The 20604-nt window shown below is 33.3% G+C and overlaps 1 pseudogene; it reads left to right on the forward strand.

The window, feature by feature from the left end:
* The first annotated feature begins 557 nt into the window (after positions 1-557).
* LOC118190314 (toll-like receptor Tollo pseudogene) lies at positions 558-5621 on the forward strand (annotated as a pseudogene).
* The last annotated feature ends 14983 nt before the right edge of the window (positions 5622-20604 follow it).

Below are 20604 nucleotides of genomic sequence, written 5' to 3' on the forward strand. Positions count from 1 at the left end.
ACACCGTCTCTGATATGCTAGATGCAGAGATAAAATGTTTTCGACACGTTGCCATTGACATCAAAATTTGAATGGAATACATGTAGTGAAATTGATAGCTGGGATCTTTAGTGGAATATTGATTAAACACAAGAAATATTAATTTTCTTGAATCGAATCATAGCAATCAATTAGATCCATTTTTGTAGTTGAGTCTCCAATTTAATTCATGTATTTATATCTACTGAAAACTAGAAGATTTATTCAAAATGATATTAGTAACCTAGATATTTATTCAAAATGATGGTAGCAACTTGATAATCTAGAGCTTAAGTTTTGTCATGAGCCACAACTTGTGAGAATGTCCTGAGTTACGACCACATTATGTATTGTGGTCGCGATAAACAGCATAAAAGTTTTAATTTGCTTCTTTGAAGAGTAGCATACTTATTAGAGTAGCCTAGTAAAATTCTGTCACATTATTATTATTTAAATCATATTGTTTTACTTAGTATGTATTTTGTCATAAAAATGAGTATAATCATATTAATTATTTTGTTCGTTTATTTACAGGTTTATCTTGCCCCTTCACATTCGAGGATTTCACTCTAGAGTTCTGCCAAAAGCCCATCTGTATCTATTACAGTTTACTTCATACTTCAGCAGCCAGAGGAACCGTCTTTAAGATCTCTAGATTGGAGATTTCGCTCAATTGATTTACAGCATCGCTCTTACCGAAATTAATGGGAAGCTTATGTAACACGGAAAAGCATCTTCCGAATCACCTGAGCTGCAAATGAGCCAGAAATGGTCTTGTGCTTCAAAGGAATGTGACAGCCATTTAGTCCAATTGACAAATGTCCGTGGAAGAATCCATGTTCGCATACTCGAGGGAACAGGAGCCGACCGGTTAAATCCCCATCTTGCCCAATCTGGTTCGAACGCATTATTTGTCTCTTTCGAGCTTTTCTGAGAGGATACTTCAACTTGGGGATTAGCTTCGCAGTAGAAGATTGTGTCCAAAAGCAAAACTAAAAGAAAATAATCTTCGTCTGAGAAGTTGTTTTCTCGCGGTTATCGCGTTTCTTATGAAAGTTTGGGACATTTTCTGCTTGAAATCTCTAGTTTTAATCCTGAAAGCTATCACGTGTAGCAATTTGTTTCTAAGTTCTGTAAACTGAAGAGATCTCTGCTTATTTCTTATTCAGTCTTCTTTGGAAAATTCCGAAAGTTTGAGACAAATGAAATTTTAATGCATTTGACAAAAACAGTGTCATTTATTTTTCTGTATGAAGAAAACATAAAAGTTTGAAAGAAAATAAGCAAAACTGTATTAGCTCTAGACTGTCGTGTAATCTTTTTACGTCCGGAAAGATTTTGAAATATTTACTGTTGAGAAATCGTATTGTGATAAGAATAGTCGAAGGTATAATAGAATATAACTAAAAGTAGTTAGGTTTGTATCAGATTCTAAGAGAAGTATTTATTTTCTCTTTGCATGCCTATATAGTTTAAGGAATTGTTAAGACTTTGTAACAGTGATATTTTAGATGGAACTAGAGTGGTATTTATGAAAAATAGTGGTTTTTAGTCAAGATCCAACATATCACATTGAGCAATGGAGGACCAACTTAAAATCATAGTCACAGTTCTCTTCCTAACATCAGTCTGGTATTATAGATGCACATGTGCTATGAATTATGTGACACCGAGAGATTGCCAGTGGACGACAGTGAAAGCCCACCAGGTGGAGCCTGGTGTTCTACTAATATGTCACGTGAGTGGAGTGAATACAATTATGGATAGTGCGTATTTTAGCCCAATTCAGTCTGCGCGTACAGTGGGACTGACCATTATCTGTGATGACCGCTATATGGAAGGACGCCTTACTAACAGTTCCTTAGCGCACCTCAACCAGTTGCAGTCGCTGAGGTTCGAGCGTTGTTCTTTTACCGAATTAGCAGACGACGCGCTGAATGGACTAAGCGTATTAAAGAATCTCACTGTGCACACTGATAAGTACGATGAAGGTCGATCCACTCTCACTATTGGACCATCAACTTTTATGAAAGTTCGAGAGCTGGAATATCTCGATCTTTCCGGTAACAATATCGTCATGCTTCCCGAATACCCGTTCTGTGGCCTTATCAATCTAAAAATTCTAAACCTCAGTAAGAACAGTCTGCAAGACGTGAAGCAATTGGGATTAGAAGAACGCAAACTGTTTCCTTGTATTCCAGAACTCCATATGCTAGATTTATCATACAACAGACTGAAATATTTAACCGATGAAATACTGTCGTCGCTGAGAAGGCTAAAGAATTTGACTTTCAGTGACAATCATATCTCCCAAATGTCACCCTACGCTTTGATTGGCCTGCAGAGGCTGCAGTTTATTGATCTGTCCAACAACAAATTGAGTGAATTCCATCCACACTTTTTTCATCATTCTACGGAACTGAGAGAAATATTGCTGCGAAATAATTCCATTGCCGGTTTTCCATCTGCTCTTTTTAGATCATTGTCTCAACTAATCCATTTAGATGTGGCACATAATGTTATATCAGAATTGCACTTTTTGCTGGATTCCTTCAAGAATCCTAACAGATTGAGCATTCTGAACTTGAGTTTCAACAGAATAAGAAGGATAGAAGGGACACCTTTTCAATCTTTATCAAGTTTGCAAGTTTTGTACTTGAGAGACAACATCGTAGAATATATCGCCGAAAAAGCATTCTCGCATTTGTCTAGTCTGAAAGTTTTAGATTTAACGAACAATAAACTTAGATTAATCGAGGCTGATACTTTCAATGGCCTTGCAAATCTCCAAGAACTTTTACTTGCCAATAATCACATGGAATTAATACACTCGGATGCATTTATGAATTTAACTCGCCTTCGTTATTTAAGTTTAACGAACAATAGCTTGACATCATTTCCAGTGGCAATTAATAAAATGGAATATTTGCAAGATTTGGATTTGTCATTCAATTGTATATCGAATATAACTAATGATACTTTTGAGAACTTGAAAAGTCTTATGGTTTTAGATTTGAAAAACAACTTAATTGGAAATTTGAGTCGAGGAACACTGCGTGATCAGTATATGCTTAAAATTTTAGATTTGTCAAGAAACAGAATACAGGGGTTAGAAATTGGAATATTTGATGATGCCCTAGACCTTGAAAGAATTGAGCTGAATGATAATCTGCTGTCAGACATCAATGGTTTATTTATGAATTTACGAAATTTGAAAGCACTGAATATTTCAAGAAATGATATAACGTGGTTTGATTTTGCATTAGTACCTGTTGGTTTAATAAACCTAGATATGCATTCTAATGAAATTGATGGTTTGGGGAACTACTTTGAACTTGAAAAGGTTTTGAAGCTGCGATACATGGACGCGTCTTTCAATAAAATAAAAGAAATAACTGCTGAAACCTTTCCTCATGGCTTGGAGGTAGTTTCTTTGAGAAATAATTCTTTGAGCATCATAATGCCTTTTACTTTTATGAGTAAAACAAATCTTTCCATGGTTGATTTACGGAATAATGATATTCAAAATTTAGATATAAATGCTTTGCGCTTGAAGAGTGTGCCGATTACCAGAAATCTACCTATTGTTTTTCTTTCTAACAATCCAATCCATTGTGACTGTACAATGGAATGGCTGCAGAGAATAAATAACTTAGACGATATGAGACAGTATCCCCAAATAGTCGATTTAGATCAAGTGTTATGTCACATGACCTTTCCTAGACAGCAGGATCTGGTTTCAATAACGCGGACAAAGTCTAATGAGTTTTTGTGCAAATACAGAAGTCACTGTTTTGCCCTCTGCCATTGCTGTGAATTTGATGCTTGCGATTGCGAAATGGTGTGCCCCGAAAACTGCACTTGTTATTCAGATCAAACATGGAATACTAATATTGTTGATTGCAGCTCTAGACGTTATTCTCGTATACCTGCTAGGATACCGATGGACGTTACGGATTTATATTTAGATGGAAATGATATGAGCCAAGTGGGAAGTCACTCTTTTATTGGAAGAAAAAATATGAGAATACTTCATTTAAACGGCAGCAATATTCATGTCATCCGAAATAGGACATTTAATGGATTGCAGAATTTAATTATACTACACCTGGAACATAATTATATATCTACTATTCAAGGCCATGAGTTTACGAATTTGACAAATCTGCAGGAATTATACCTATCCTATAACCGTTTAACAAACATAAAAAATTCTAGTTTTTCTCATCTGAAATTCTTGAGAGTTTTACACCTTGATCATAACAATTTAGTGGATTTTCAAGTTTGGAATTTGAATACTAACCACCGTTTAGCGGAAGTAAAGTTGAGTCATAATAGCTGGTCATGTTCATGTCAGTATCTTGGAAATTTCCAAGAGTGGTTAGTGGCTTCTGGAACCTTAGTTTTGGATCGAGAAAACGTTCGGTGTTATAAGAACCAGTCAGCAGGACTTTTTGTTCTAGAATTTAATTCTTCAGCATGCTCTAATCATAGCGCCTTGACATATTACAAAGCCGAATTTGCAGGTGACTATATGCCTATTATGATTATAGCGCCATCGATATTCATATTGCTAATTTTCAGTTTAGTTCTGTTCTGCGTGTATAACAGTGAGATGAAAATTTGGTTTTATAGTCGGTATGGCATTCGTTTGTTTCAGCGAAACAACCAAGCTGGTGAAAGTGAAAAACTGTTTGATGCTTTCTTATCATATTGCAAGAAAGATGAAGCTTTTGTCTCACAGATGTTAGCACCAGAGTTGGAAGATGGCACTTACCCACATAGGCTCTGTCTTCGCTACCGAGATCTTCCGATGGCAGAATATGTTGCCGAAGCAATCTCGGAGGCCATCGAGTGCAGTCGGTGTACTGTCGCTGTTATATCTGAACAATATTTAAAAAGCGAATGGTGCATTTATGAATTGAAAGCAGCTCATCACGAGAGCCAGTGTAACCGACGTCACCGGGTTGTCGTTGTCCTCCTGGACAAGATCAGTTTCAAGGAACTGGAACCTGATGTCCGGATTTGTTTGAGGTCCGCATCTTTAGTCCACTGGGGAGATCGTAGGTTCTGGGAAAAACTTCGGTTTGCAATGCCTGAACCCAGACTCCACAAGGACAGTGTCAGTTGTAAGGATTTCAAAACATCCTCTCTTAGGAGGTCTTCCATTTCAAACTCAGTGAAACTCGTATGATGAGAAGAAGTCCTTTAAACTGAACTTGATGATATGTCTGTGATATGCATAAATGTTCGTACGCATTAGCTTAGTTGCTTAGTTTATGTTCGTTGTGCTTTAATTTACATAAATAATGATCTTCATTATAATGCTGATTTTGTCATTTTAATTCATATTTTGTCATACCTTAAAATATGAAACTTATGATCCTAGGTGAATGTTTCGAATGTGTCATGTGCTAAGTTGTTAAAAATATAGTCTCCTTTTATGGAGTTAGTCCTATAAAAACGTTGTTGTAAATAAATGTTCCCTATAATATTTAGGACACTTACTCCTATCATATTAATATATAGGGTAAGTTTGCAAAATAACTGTAAAATTGTCTTTTAAAAACAAGTGAAAATAAAATTCATTTTTGGTATTTGCATTTTTCTCTATTTGTGTGATTTTGCTTGTGAGTTCAATGACTAACGTCATGGTAACCTGGTGAAATAGTTTTGGAGAATGTTCTTCAAATGTTCTTTTGTTCTTCAAATTAATGAAGAATGAATTGCGTTAATATTGCAATTATCATACAATATTTGAAATCTCATTATCTGAAATAATAAGTTCACATATTATCTGAAATAATATGTGAACTGATGCCATTTCTGACATCTAAAACTCGTGTAATTTTGATAAAATTAAGTGATACAAGAATTTTCGTGGGTTATGTAGCACGGCATCAGTCTTTAATAACTCAACGAGTTTATTACCATGTAATAGTAAAGACAGCGCGTGCTTTATTCTTATTTTTATGGAATACTTTTAATCGTAGGCTATATCGCCCAGATTTATAGTAGATCGTAAAATGGTAGAAATAAATGGCAGAATACATGGCTGAAAATATATTTAAACACTCTTCAGAGCCTTTTTTCTTATTGCAATATCTTACCATTTTGGTGCAATGCTTCAGCTTGGAAAGACTGTCAAAATTGTAGTGTTTTTTTATTTTTCTGATTCTAAAGTTGCTACTTCGATTGCGGTTAGATTTCTTATGTGAAATATTGTTTGGATCTCCTTTACTTACACAAAACATTTGAAAACACAACAGAACAAGAAAAGCAGTGTATTTCACTTTACAGAATCATTTCGGATAGAATGGAACCGCAGTTCATTGGGTTTCAAATGATATTTTTTAAAGTTTTCTTACATCCCTGAATATTTATCCAAGTTATATGACTTGAATCAAGACAAAGTTAAATTTATGGGCTGTGTAAAACTGAATTATATAACAAAGAACTTCCGAAAGTTAACATTTCTACAAACGTGACTTTGAAAAGCTTTAATATTAAATTAATGTCCTCTTGGCATAAAAAAATTAATTAACTCTGGTAACATAAGTCGTGTGAGGACATTATTTTTTAATTCGAATATGAATTTTTTTCCTGCCATTGACAATTTTTCCTGTGGGGGATTGTATATAAATTTAAGTTTCTTATGTTGTTTCTAAATATGTGTCAAGTAACCCAAGCTGTCGTACTTTAAAAACTTAATATATTTTATTCGTTTCTTAAATTGGAAAAATCAGTCACGAAATCGTTTTTGATGTACACTGGTTTCTAAAAATTAAATTTTTGTCTTTTATGCTTATGTATGTTTCCCCTTTTGTTTTGGCTAATAGTCTTTAAGGCCTAACGGATAGTTTCGCTGTCAAGGTAGAGCTGCTATGGATAATTAATTGAATGTATATTTTTGTAATAGTCAGTTATAGTATAGGTATTGTTATTTTCGATGCTGCGAGAGTCAGATTTGACATTTTATTAATGCTAGCGCGTTTCTCTCGCTACCCCGCCTCAAAAGATAAATTTTTATTTTATAAAAGATTAATAATTTTATAAAGATAATTTTGTTAACCATCCTTAGCTTTCTTTTCGCGTTTCTATGCCTGTGTTATGCTAAATTTTAGCTGCAAAGATCTTACTTTTTCTTAGTTATGCTTTTTTTCTCTCTATCTTGTAATTCACTGCATGTCATTAACGCTGTCCGATAGCTGAGTACTCAAAGTATTCTGTTCACACAATAATGAATATTTTCAATATTTTTATTATCTGTTTTAGTTCGTTAACCATTTGCTATGAATCTTTGATTACGTCTCCGTTATCTGTCTTCTTCTGAAACAACTGCAATTAAAAGAATAAGTTAATAGCTAGAAAATGTTAGAAATTTTATGAAGAATGTGAGGTGGAAACTTTATATTGTCAATATGTACTTCATATTAGAGCTCCGTGCTACTAGTAGGTTCTTGCATGGTATCGTGAAGTAAACACAGGTTGATGTACGGTGCTCTCAGTAAAGAAATGTATTGTGATGCTTCTTTGGCGAAATGAAGCAACTCCAATGATGGAACACAGCAATAACTTTTATTTAACACTCAAAAAAAATGGCGACATACAAACAAGAAGAGAAAACATATTCTAACATTTAAAAATAAATTACATTCTTCGTGCGAGAGTCGCACGAGGAACTCGAGTCTGGTTTCAAATATTGCCATTCACAAATACCTTAATGTTCATCTATTTAAATTATTTAAACTACAAGATTTTAATATTATTTAAAGCTGTTACAGTATTGCTGCATTGGGCTCCGAAGCAAGGAGATGGACATCAGATTACCCTAATTGGTCACATCCCAGTGCCATGTCGTATCTGAGCCACGTTCCAAAAACTGAAGCTGTTTTGCGAAGCGAATGAATGTTTCCACTGTTTCAGTATCACGCTGACAATTTCGCGACAATAGGCTGAGGAAGCTTTAGTGTTCAGATGTTCTTTACGGGAAAAGCTAGCCACCGTGGAAGAGCTAGCCACCGGGAACAGCTAGCCACCATAGCTAGCTGTTAACCGCAGCTGAATTCCGGTTAACAGCTAGCCACCGTGGTGAATATTTGCAATGGTATTGCAATGCAGCTGAATGCGAAAGCGTGGTCTTTAGCGACTGACGTTGCCTCTACCTGGTGATCACCGTTCTCTTTTCTGATCAGTGTACGAGAATAAGAAGGCGACATGGCACCCTAGGCGGATACCTGTACTATTTCCGAGCGACTCATTGCCCATCAGCATGGAATAATAGTTTGGACGTGTTAAGTTGCAGCCATCCATCAGCATGGAATTATTCCATCAGCATGGAATAATAGTTGGAGGTGAATTAGTGTTAACAGCCTTTCATCTTTAGTGAATATTACAAGCTTATTAACGGGATGTCATTATGCTAAAGACTTCTGTGTCACAGCCCATCTTCTTCCCTATCTTTAGAGCATCCCAAGCATAATTTTTCAACAAGACAACACATTTCCCGTCTCACCCTGAATATCTTGAGGGGGTTACAAGTGTTTCCCTCCCAGCCCAATTTCCAAATCTTCCTATGATGGAACTGTGCGTCGACTGAATATTTTTCCTTACACCAGAAAACGAAAATGAATAATCTCAGGTTGATGACTACACTCTCGTAATTAATACATGGTGTACGAGACCACGGGACATGATTCTGACACTTACCGGTTGGATGCAATAGCGTATTCAAGATTGTACAACATAAATTTGGACGGCAATATCCTATTGATATTCTGTAGATGCTATCACTGTATATTTTTGTAATTGAAACCGTTTGTAAAATACTTTTGTTATCTTAATTGTTACAAGATTTGGTGTGTTTCCAGTTATTCTTTCATGATGTGGTATAAGTATATATAAGTTTGTTGTTTAAAAATTTCGAAAATTCTTAGTTAGATTGCTTCAATTGCTGATGGTCTAGTCTCTGCTTCAACTTTCATAGTATTAAGGGGACTCATACACCTTAAAACCCATAAGATGTTCGAATAGTTGACTGTTGCAAGAATTGGGATAACTTATTTATTTTAAAAGCAATTACTACCAACCTTTTACAGCTGACTACATAATATAGCTGCTTTCTGAAATAGTAATCAGAAAGTTTGTGTTGCCACAAATATTTTTATAATTTAATCCGCTTCGTGACAACATTTTTCGTCATGTTTCCACCTTGCTCGCACAGTTTAAAACATTCTGCTTCATAATTTAATTCCATATTTAATATATAGCTTTTATAACATTTGGAAACTATTGTGAACCTAAAATTCTAAAAATTTCATGTTAAATTTTTATTTTATTTTGAGTTGAGTTTATAAAATGTATTTTATTAACAAAATTTTTAATGTATTCGTCCATAAAATTTTTCAATATTAAAATACTCATCAGATTGTTGGTTCATTTAGAAAACAGTGCCGATATAAAGAATTCCATCAAATTTCAAGTATGTACCATTAGCCATTTTTAAAATATCATGCGCGCAAGGTGGAAACATGGCGAAATATTTTGTCACAAAGAGGATTAAATTACAAAAATATTTGTGGCAACACAAACTTTCTGGTTACTATTTTCCAAAGCAGCTATATCATGTATTCAGCTGTGAAAAGTTGGAAGTAATTGCTTTTAAAATAAATAAAATATTCCAATTCTTGCAACAGTCACATATTGGAAGATCATCAGAGGTTTAAGGTGTATGAGTCCCCTTAAGGTCATCTTCTTCCTCGACATTTTCATCTCTCACTGTTTTAAAAAGTTCATCATTTAGAATTTGAAACCCAGGATCTGACGAATCACACACCATTCATTCTGCTGTAACCTCAGCACTAACTTCTGAACATCCAGGCATTTTCAAAAGAATGTTTTCTAATTCCTCAAGTGACTCGTCATCTTAATCTTCTCTTCCCTTTCCTTTTCTTGAGTTTCCTTTCCCTTTTTCTCCTTTTCCTTCTCTTCTTCAGTTGATTCTCAAAACTTCTGAAAGCGATTCGGTTAATCGGAGTTCAGATAATTGGAGTTGCACTGTGTTACATGGCTTTAATATTTCATTCCGTTTCAAACTGAAAAATCATTGGCTGATATTAAACCAGTTTAGGTAGGCATATGTATTAAGGCATTTAAGAACCATACATTTTCTTGGCAACAAAAGTAATATTTTGTAGACAGAAAATAATAAAAATGTGAGATATAAAAATATCAAGGAAATTACTTACAGATTACTAATTTGTACTTTAAATTTCTAACTTTGATTTATAAACAGCCTCTTCAGAGTGTCCCTACTGTGTCACTGACGTCAGTCTTTCCCTGCAGTAATCCGCAACGCATAAGCTCTTGCTCAATCATGATTTAAAATTGAAATAAAGATCTCCCGATCTTACTTATAGATCCTCATCACTTTTTCATCTGCTGCCGCTTCACAAACACGTAATTAATCGCTTGGCTCTTTTCATATATAGTTTTAAAAATATGATGCCTCTTGCATAAAACTGTGGGGCGCTTATAGCATAATTATTCTTGATTCGAGTCCTTATGCTATGAAATTTGTCGTGCAGATATAAAAAAAAATGTTTTAATCATCGCGGTTGTTGTGTATTTCTATCTATTATGCAGGGGTTTCAAGCTATCCTCTATGGCGTATCTTATTTGTGTGCGAGGTATATATGTCTGTCAACATTCATAATACGACTGCTAGTTTACTGGTGTCTTCTCTAAATAAATTCTATTATCATACCATTAAAAACTATTACATATATAAAAATATCCAAATAAAAATATCTCAAAGCTTTCAGATTAATGTGTCCAAAGGGACTTTTTTAACGTTTTGTGTGTTACCTTTATTTATTAAATATCATGTTCTTCGCACTTAAACCGTAAAATTCAATTCAACAGCAATATCACAAAATAATTTAAAAAGATGATATCTTTAGAATTTCCGCGTGCTGGAGATAATTTCATAACCCCCCGTACAGTATTGCCATTACTCCCTTTGAAATCGTTGAGTTTGTTAATCAAAAATTTGTTAAAATTTTACAAAATATGAAATGGATAATAATAAAACAAATTTCAAATTCCAAATTTGGGTTTCCAGATGGCCATATTCGAGTGGAGGACTAAGTCCTTCAAAATTTGATGTCTCTAGGTACCGCTGTTTTTCACAGTGCGAGAACCATGCATGCATTCATGTAGAGTCTTCATTATTTAGTTTCTTTAAATATAATATTATAGTTTATAATCTACCAACACAAATGCCAAAACGAAATTAATAGCCCTTCTGTGCAAATTGCCTCTTTGGCTAATAATTCATCTGTAAATTTTCTTTTCTTTTTTCGCGCATGTCTGCGGTTATGTTTCAGAATTTTAATGTATGTTTTGGCAACCAAATTATGCACTCTGAAACTCATTATCGTGGAATCGTATAGTTGATATGAAAGATTAGTATGGTAATTCTTTTACTCCCAATTACAAAATCTTTTTTCTTATGTAGCTGAACGATTAGGAGATAATCACCCACATAGAATGAAACTTCACGAATGGCGAATATGTAATAGTAATTTCAAAATATTGCGACTGTAATAACCTAAGACTAGAAACATTTCAACCTCAATTAAGAAAACTTTAACGATACTGAATCAACCGGTCCTCTCATACTGCCACTACTATGTTTTATTTTTTTTATCCTTTAGCAGCATTTATCTCAAAGTGCTATTCTGAGATGCTGTTTTTATAAAATGAAGAGAAAATATATCGCTACTTGTAACAATAATTTTTACATTATTAGCCTAAAAGGGGCTATTAGCCTTGAAATTGGATTATGCGTCGAATCACTATAAATGTGTTGTTTCATTTTTTATTCGAGCCTTTGGCAAAATATAAGATATTTATCTTTCAAATTCAATCATGTTTTACTCAGTGGATTAACAAACTAAGTTATCTGAAAGCAACAGGTACAGTTCTTAAGAATATTTGTTTCTTACTTTTGAATCGGATTGACTTAAATAATAAAAATCCATTTAACGTCATGATCTGTCTGATTAAAAATATTCAATATTTTCATAGAATTATGTAACGTATTTTTATTATTTATTTCACGCTAGCCGCTATGCGGCCAGCCTTCGTCTGGCGTTTTATATGTACCGGAAAATTGTCTAAAGGGAACCCCAAACATTGAATTTAAAAACTGCACAGAATTTTACTCTACAGAAAAACTTTGTCAAACAAACAAACAAACAAAAAGTACAAATTTCAATAAAAATGTATTGCACATAAAAAAATTACAATAAAATAAGCAATATCCCTCTATACAAATATTAATTATCCTAATAAATAAATTAACCAACTTCCCGTTGCCTTCTCTCGACAAACGTCTAGTATCCAAAAGAAACATTAAATTTAAAAACTGCACAGAATTATTGCCCTTTTTTCCGAGTGGCAACAGTACTGATATCAACAACAATGTCAAAAGTGATATATCAGCAACAATGGCAGTATGCCATTTATGTGAAGGGCAAAAGTGGGGAATAATTGGTCGAATCGACGGAGATCAAACACAAACGGAGGTCGCTCAAGATTTGATATTGCTCAAAGTTCCATATCAAGAGCTTGGAGCTGCTTTTTAAGCACTGGATCAGTTGATAGACAGCCTAGTGAAGGGCGACTAAGAGAAACAACTGCATCAGAAGACGGATTTCTGTCATTGTCGGCTCGAACAAACCGCGAAGTGACTACAAAAAATTTGGTTTTAGAGCTTCAGGCTGCCACAGGGACTCGAATTCGGCGGTCAACTGGAGCACGAAGGCTTAATGAGGTTGGACTGTATGCGAACCCACCCACTCCAGCTTCGAGAGGGGCCCGTTTAAACTGGTGCTGTCGTTATGTTCAGTTGAGCCAAGATGACTGTGCTCGAGTATTATTTACTGACGAGTTCAAATATAGTCTGAGCAGTGATTCTAGACGTGTTTTGATCTGGAGAGTGGAAGGAAAACTCAACTTGCCTTCCCTTATCCGCGGAGTATCCCTTTTAAGCGACTGCAGTTTAATGGTTTGGAGAGGAATTAATGAAAAATGGCCGCGCCGAGCTGCATATCTCTCAAAGAGGTTCTGCAACCGCTCGGAGATATGTGAACGAGGTATTGGAATCCCAAGTTAGACTGTTTAGGGGTGCTGTTATAACCAGAGCTTTTGCTAATGGGCCAGAGCGGCTCGGCTTCCTCGAGCATACGTGGGGTTAGAATATTTTCAAACAGAAGATATTACTCGAATGGAATGGCCACCTTACACACCCGAAATGAACTCAAATAAGCGTATGTGGGAGGCCTTATGGTTCCAAATTTCTCCCGGTACTTCGTGTGCTGAAACATGCAGGTTTAGAAGAGGACTTGCGATTTCACATGACTTGATGGACTTTTGTGTGGAATCAAGATGTGAGGTATGCATGTCTGTCCGAGATGACTATACATCATATTAAAGAAAAGTTTTTTCCACAAGACGTGACTTTTCCATCATTTTCCAATTTCCATAAATTTAGTTTTAATTTCAATAGTTTTCGAATTATCAAGTGACAAACATTGTAATTTATGTTAACTAATGCACTAATAACTAATGTACACATTTCTATTCATACTCGTACTTTTCATCAAGTATGAGTTAAGTTTTATTTCTGTCATTGTTTAATTTTGATAATCAGTAAGAGCCAGATTTAGACTTAATAATGCCCTAAGTTATTTGAAATATGGGGCCCTTTTTAAGTCTATTATAATATATTTTAATACTATTTATACTACATTTAAATTTTTTGGGGTCTCACAAGAAAGTGAGCGCCATATGCTATAGCTTGTGTAGCCTTATACGTAAATCCGTCCCTGTAACCTGTGTGTATATTCCTGTACTTACATTTTTACTTTACATTACATTACACAAGTTAATACGCGTTATGAAAAAGAAAAAATTATAAGAAGTCTGACTTCCGTACGAGAAAAATTGACCGGGATATTTAATTTCAAAATTTGCAGGTTTTGATATTATTTTGAACTTTCCTTGAGGGTTCGGTTAATTAAGTTGAAATAATTCTAGGAAATACCTTATAGAAGGAAGTCAAAAGGTGTCCACATCAAAATTTTTAAATATAAAATTAAGTGCCAAATGTACAAACAGATTAAAAATAGAAGGAGAGGAATCTCCCTTCTATCTTTAACATAACACTAAGTAGTACTATTCGATACATCTATTTTGAACCAAAATTTGGTAAAATGTCGAAACTATTAGAAAAGTGTGACTCAGATTCGTGGAGTATCAAGAATACAAATACTTAAATTATTCGGACTTAAAACACAGTTAATTGATCAAGTATTACAGTCAAAGATTATTTCAGATGGAAATGGAATATTCAAACCCCTCAGAAAACCTTTCTCAGATGAAGGGTAAAATTGCCAATACCTAAAACCAACTAAAAAACATACTCCTCTATTTCTAAAAGTTCTGATTCGAAGAAAGGTTAAAGTTGCTTTGGATAATTTAATATTTAAATACTTTTAACATAGTTTTGGTGAGAAGGCGGGTAATTCCAGATTATTAGGAATTTAGTGATTATGAAAAACACTGGGAAATAATCAAATCCTACAATTTTTAAAATAACATTTTCATGATAATTTTGCTCCATAATCCTAATTTGCCTCTTTAAAACTCATTGAACATTCATTACTTCCGGTGCTGTACTTCAGTATGCAGTCGCTAATTTTAAAATAACATTTTCATGATAATTTCTTCCCATAACTCTAATTTGCTTCTTTAAAACTCATTGAACATTCATTACTTCTGGTGCTGTACTTCAGTATCGAGTCGCCATTTTAAAATAACATTTTCATGATAATTTCTTTCCATTATTATAATTTGTTTCTTTAAAACTCATTGAATATTCATTGCTTCTGGTAGTGTACTTCAATAGCGAGTCGCTAATTTTCAAATAACATTTTCATGATAATTTCTTTCCATAATTCTAATTTGTTTCTTTAAAACTCATTGAACATTCATTACTTCCGGTGGTGTACTTCAATATCGAGTCGCTAATTTTAAAATAACATTTTCATGATAATTTCTTCCCATAACTCTAATTTGCTTCTTTAAAACTCATTGAACATTCATTACTTCTGGTGCTGTACTTCAGTATCGAGTCGCCATTTTAAAAGAACATTTTCATGATAATTTCTTCCCATTATTATATTTTGTTTCTTTAGAACTCATTGAACATTCATTACTTCTGGTGGTGTACTTCAATAGCGAGTCGCTAATTTTCAAATAACATTTTCATGATAATTTCCTTCCATAACTTTAATTTGCTTCTTTAAAACTCATTGAACGTTCATTACTTCCGGTGGTGTACTTCAATATCGAGTCGCCATTTTAAAATAACATTTTCATGATAATTTCTTTCCATTATTATAATTTGTTTCTTTAAAACTCATTGAACATTCATTACTTCTGGTGGTGTACTTCAATAGCGAGTCGCTAATTTTCAAATAACATTTGCATGATAATATCTTTCCATAATTCTAATTTGTTTCTTTAAAACTCATTGAACATTCATTACTTCCGATGGTGTACTTCAATATCGAGTCGCTAATTTTCAAATAACATTTTCATGATAATTTCTTTCCATAATTCTAATTTGTTTCTTTAAAACTCATTGAACATTCATTACTTCCGGTGGTTTACTTCAATATCGAGCTGCTAATGTTTGGGCATTGAAAATATGTAGCTGGCGGTAATTTCATGAGGAAATCACCCCACGGTAACTTACACGCAATTGCTTAAAAAGAGAAAGACACTTATCGTTAAGTGTTCCAGCAAAATAATTTAAGGAAATATTTGGTAGCTTTTCTCTTCTTCCTTTTAATCCACGCTTTCCGACATTGGGCAATGCTGTCAGAAAGAGTAGCTATCGCGTGAGAGGCAACACTCTATCAGGTCGTTCGAATAAATCGAGATGCTTTAACTGTTGGCCGTAAATCGCAGCAGACGGCGGTAGCAACCTTCACTGGCAATAAATTGGGTGACATTTTTCACTGCCTTCGATTCTTTCTTCCGAAGATTGCAGGTCGTCTTTTATGAGGGAAAATCGAGTGGAATCTGTCCCCGACAGAGGAAACCGCCCACCGGCAGCGTTAGGCGCCTTTCACTGAGCGAGTGTAATTACTGATGTCGCCGACAGGATTTTTATTTCCTCCACACTTGCGGGATTACAGATAGCTTGGGCTTTCATTTAACAGGAATTATTTAAATTTGAAACATCCGTATGAAAAGGCATTTGAATATCTTGGCAAAGGGTTACGCAGTTTCAGGAATTCGTGTCGTCGTGTCAAAAAAAAAAAAAAAAAAAAAAAAAAAATTGAAAAATTCGATGTAATCTGTCATTCCTCTGCTTGCAGCAGTTTTACTAAATTTCCGTTTGCTGGCTTTTCCTATAGGCAGAATTTTATTCGTTACAATACCAGGTTAAAAAAAAAAAAAAAAAAAAAAAACTGAAGGCTTACAGATTTTGATTTTATATTAAGCCCAAAGGGGCGTTTGTGCGTTACCTTTATTTATTGAATATCATGTTCTTCGCACTTGAACCGTAAAATTCAATTCAGCAGCAACATCACAAAACAATTTAAAAAGAGCATATCTTTATAATTTCCGATATACAGATAAAAATGTTTGCTCGTAGAGTGTTGCTATTGCTCGCTTTGAAATCATTGCATCTTGTTAATCAAAAATTCGTTAAAGGTTTTCAAAATATGAAATATGTAATGAAAGAAATTCCAGATTTGGGCTTCCAGATGTCCAACATTCGAGTGGAGGTCTACGTTATTCGAAATTTGATGGCTCTAGATACCGTTGTTTTTTCACTGTGCGAGAAACATACACACATTCATGCAGATTCTTCATTATTTAATTTCTTTAAATATAATACAGGGCTATTACAATCTGACAATTTGGTGTCAACAATCTGACAAGTGAGAAGCCATTTATAGCGAACCAGCGAAAAATGTCAAAATGAAATTAATAGCCTTTCTGGGCAAATTCCTTCTTTGGGCTGGGGGAAAAAAGCCACATTTCTATTTCCTACTCCTACAATATTCATTAGAATTTATCAAATAAAATTAATCAGCACATTATCGGCAATTAATCAGGTAAACATATGTTTAATTATACGCTATGAGCAACCAGTCATGTAAACATATGGTTAATTATATACTATGAGCTACCAGTGATGTAAACACATGAACATACTATGGGCTACTAATCATGTAAACGTATGATTAGTTGCTTATTAAAATAAGCTACTATCCATGTGTTTGCATGTTTTTATATGCATATGTACTTTTTTTTTTTCCGCACTCTTTGTCTCCTATATGTATACATCATCGTCTCTTTCTATCCACTGTTTTACAAAAATTTCCCTTTTTCGAGTGTTCTACATTGCAGTTTTATGGAAAATTTGTCTTTTTTACAATAAAGAAATCGACAGAGGAATTTTTGCTTTTTCAAGAAACACCAGGAAATAAATTATGCATCCAGCATTTTATTTTTAAAGATAATAGGCTTAGAATTCGTTTTCAGAATGTTTTGGTTATTAATTATGAACTTACGATAGGAAAATGGTTAAGCAAGCAAACCTACTGTAGTGTTTTAAACATTTCCTTATCAGTTGCAATAAGCAACAAACATGAGTTTTCGACTAAAGTTAGACTCTAGACCGTAGCAACTTGCTAACAAAAATATGCACAGAAGAATTCATAAGACTAAGTTTAAAATTAATTTCAGATTTATTTAAATAAAACTCCAAAATTTCTAGCTATAAATGGTTGAAAAGTAGAATGTCGCACAAAACTGAAACTATTAGCCGTCGGTCTACACGAGGAAAATATATCTGAACAAGTCTGTCTCTCAGATACTATGTCGCCTGACAGCATTTCATCTAAACAGGGCGATTTTGTAGCCAATCAGAGCAGTTAAAGCAGATGATGTGTTTTGTATCCAATAAGAGACCTCCTTCGGTTTCACAATAAACATAATAATTTGTAAAGTTTCAATATATTCATTCTTCCAGAGCTTAATTTTAAAATTAAGTTTTAATAAATAATAATAATAAATAGACAGAGTGTAACAGTGATTGAAAATGCCGATAAAAATTCACAACAGGAAAGATAAATAAAAATTGTAAATAAAAAAAAAGTAATAAAGTCAACGAAGAGAGACAAGAAATTAGTTAAATATGAAAAGTAATGCATATCTATTAATTTGCATAAAAGAAGAAAATAAACCTACTTTATATGTAGCAAAAAGTGCAAATAGCATAGCTTTAAAAATTACGTAAAAATTTTAATAATTATGTTCATATAATTTATATAAAATTATTATGTAAATAATTTACTGGTATAAAAATTTATGAATAATAATAAAATAATGGAAATAATAATATTATAGGTAATTAAATAGAATAACTAAAAAATTATTATATGTTACATTTAAAATTTTTTATAATTTTTATAGTAATAGTAGAAGTCTGTTAATTACAGAAGCTATAAAACATTTATTTTTTGCAGGGGTAGGAAATAATTCAGCTGGATTCGAGCTCAAAATTCTGCAAGTTCACGGAAAACTTAAACTTATGACAGTAAATAACTCATATCAATGTAAAAAAAAAAAATATTGTACTTATAAAGAAATCAATCAGAAATTATGATCCAAAAGAAATATCGCATCATAAATTAAACATCGAAGTTAAACTAATAAAAAAAAAAAAAAAAAAAAAAAAAAAAAAAAAAAAAAAAAAAACTGAAAACTCCCAGATTTTATATTACGCCCCAAAATGGCATTTTTTTAACGTTTCCTGTGTTATCGTTACTCATTAAATATCACGTTCTTCGCACTTAAACCATAAAATTCAATTCAACAGTAATATCGCAAAGTAATTTAAAAAGAGCATATCTTTAGAATTTCTGGTACACAGTCTCGCGCCCTACAGATAAAAATATTTTCTTTTTCATTTTTTTTATTCGTACAGTATTGCCATTGCTTGCTTTGACATCGTTAAGTTTCTTAATCAAAAACTCATAAATGCTTTACAAAATATGAAATAGATAATAAAACAAATTCCAAATTTGGGCTTCCAGATTTCCATATTCGGGTGGAGATGTACGTTATTCAAAATTTGGTGGCTCTAGGTACCGTTGTTTATTTTATCGCAATGCGAGAAAGATACATACTTTAGGCGGATTCTTCATTATTTAATTTCTTTAAATATAATACAGGGCGATAATATTTGCTGGCAACAATTTGAAAAGTGATTCAGACTTTTAAAGTTTTTGACGCAAAATGACAAAACGAAATTAATAGACCTTCTAGACTAACGCCTTTTGGGCTAATTATGATCCAAAAGAAACAGCGCATTTAAACAGCTAATTTGAAATAATAACAAAAATGAAATAAAACAATGAAAATTATTTTTTATTTAGTTAGATTCTAAGACTAAGCACATGATTTTATTCTTTAAATTTTAACATTAGTTGAACTAAGCAAGATATTATTTTTATGTAAGCGAAACAAAATAGTCTACCATATCTCCATTTAACTAAAATGAAATAAAATCTTTATTTTTTGACGTGAGTGTTTATTAACTTAGTATTTAATGTAATAAATATAGTTAACAATGCAAAGAAAGTAATTAAATTTTTGCTGTTGCAGTATCAATGAACTCATGATTTGAATTTAAAAAATTCGTTCAAGTCAATGAAGCATTAAAAACACTTAATCAAAATCAGGGCAAACTAAATTTTACTTATCGCAGAAAAAAGAAAAAATTATCCGGATAGCAAAAATTTTAGCTTAAATTCGAATAACTAATTTCACACTTTATTCCTCCAGTTTCAGGGCTTCCGATTACATAACCATATCAAACTGCTAAAGAGAGCTACAAATATAGCAAATGCATAATCACATTAACATCAGGAACTTAGTGCTTCCTTTAGTTTTAAATTAATGCAGTCACAAATAGCTTTTAAAAGTTTTGCGGTAAGAAGAGGAGCATCAACCAGCAGTCTATCTTCTCTGAGGAGTTGAAGCAAAGTAAGTAGTTAGGCAGTATGGAAGCTTTAAGAGAAAAATTTCTTGAAATTCTGAGTTCCGAATTACCTACGTCATCATCGTTACATAAAGGTCATATGATATGGATTAATCTAGAAATGATGCAACGGAGGAAAAAATATTACTACTTTTAGAATAGAGAGGGGAAATAACCAAATTAAAATGATGAATTAATGCGCTATTACTGATTTAAGTAATAATTTTGTTTTACCTAATTTTTATCTTACACACACACATAAATATGTAAGATATAATAAAATACGAAGGCTGCGCTAAGAAATAATTGGCACCTGCCTAGTATAAATACTGCTTCGCGAGCAATTACGTCATTCCTTTTCTAAACATTTCTTATGCCCTGCAAATATCTCTGCGCTGCTAACGGCAAAGCAGTGCAGCTAAATGAAACAGCAGCGAAGAGAGGGGGAGTTA

Source organism: Stegodyphus dumicola, chromosome 4, assembly GCF_044657685.1.
Source record: "Stegodyphus dumicola isolate Sdum_Otavi_A_Nest chromosome 4, ASM4465768v1".
Classification (NCBI taxonomy): Eukaryota; Metazoa; Arthropoda; class Arachnida; order Araneae; family Eresidae; genus Stegodyphus; species Stegodyphus dumicola.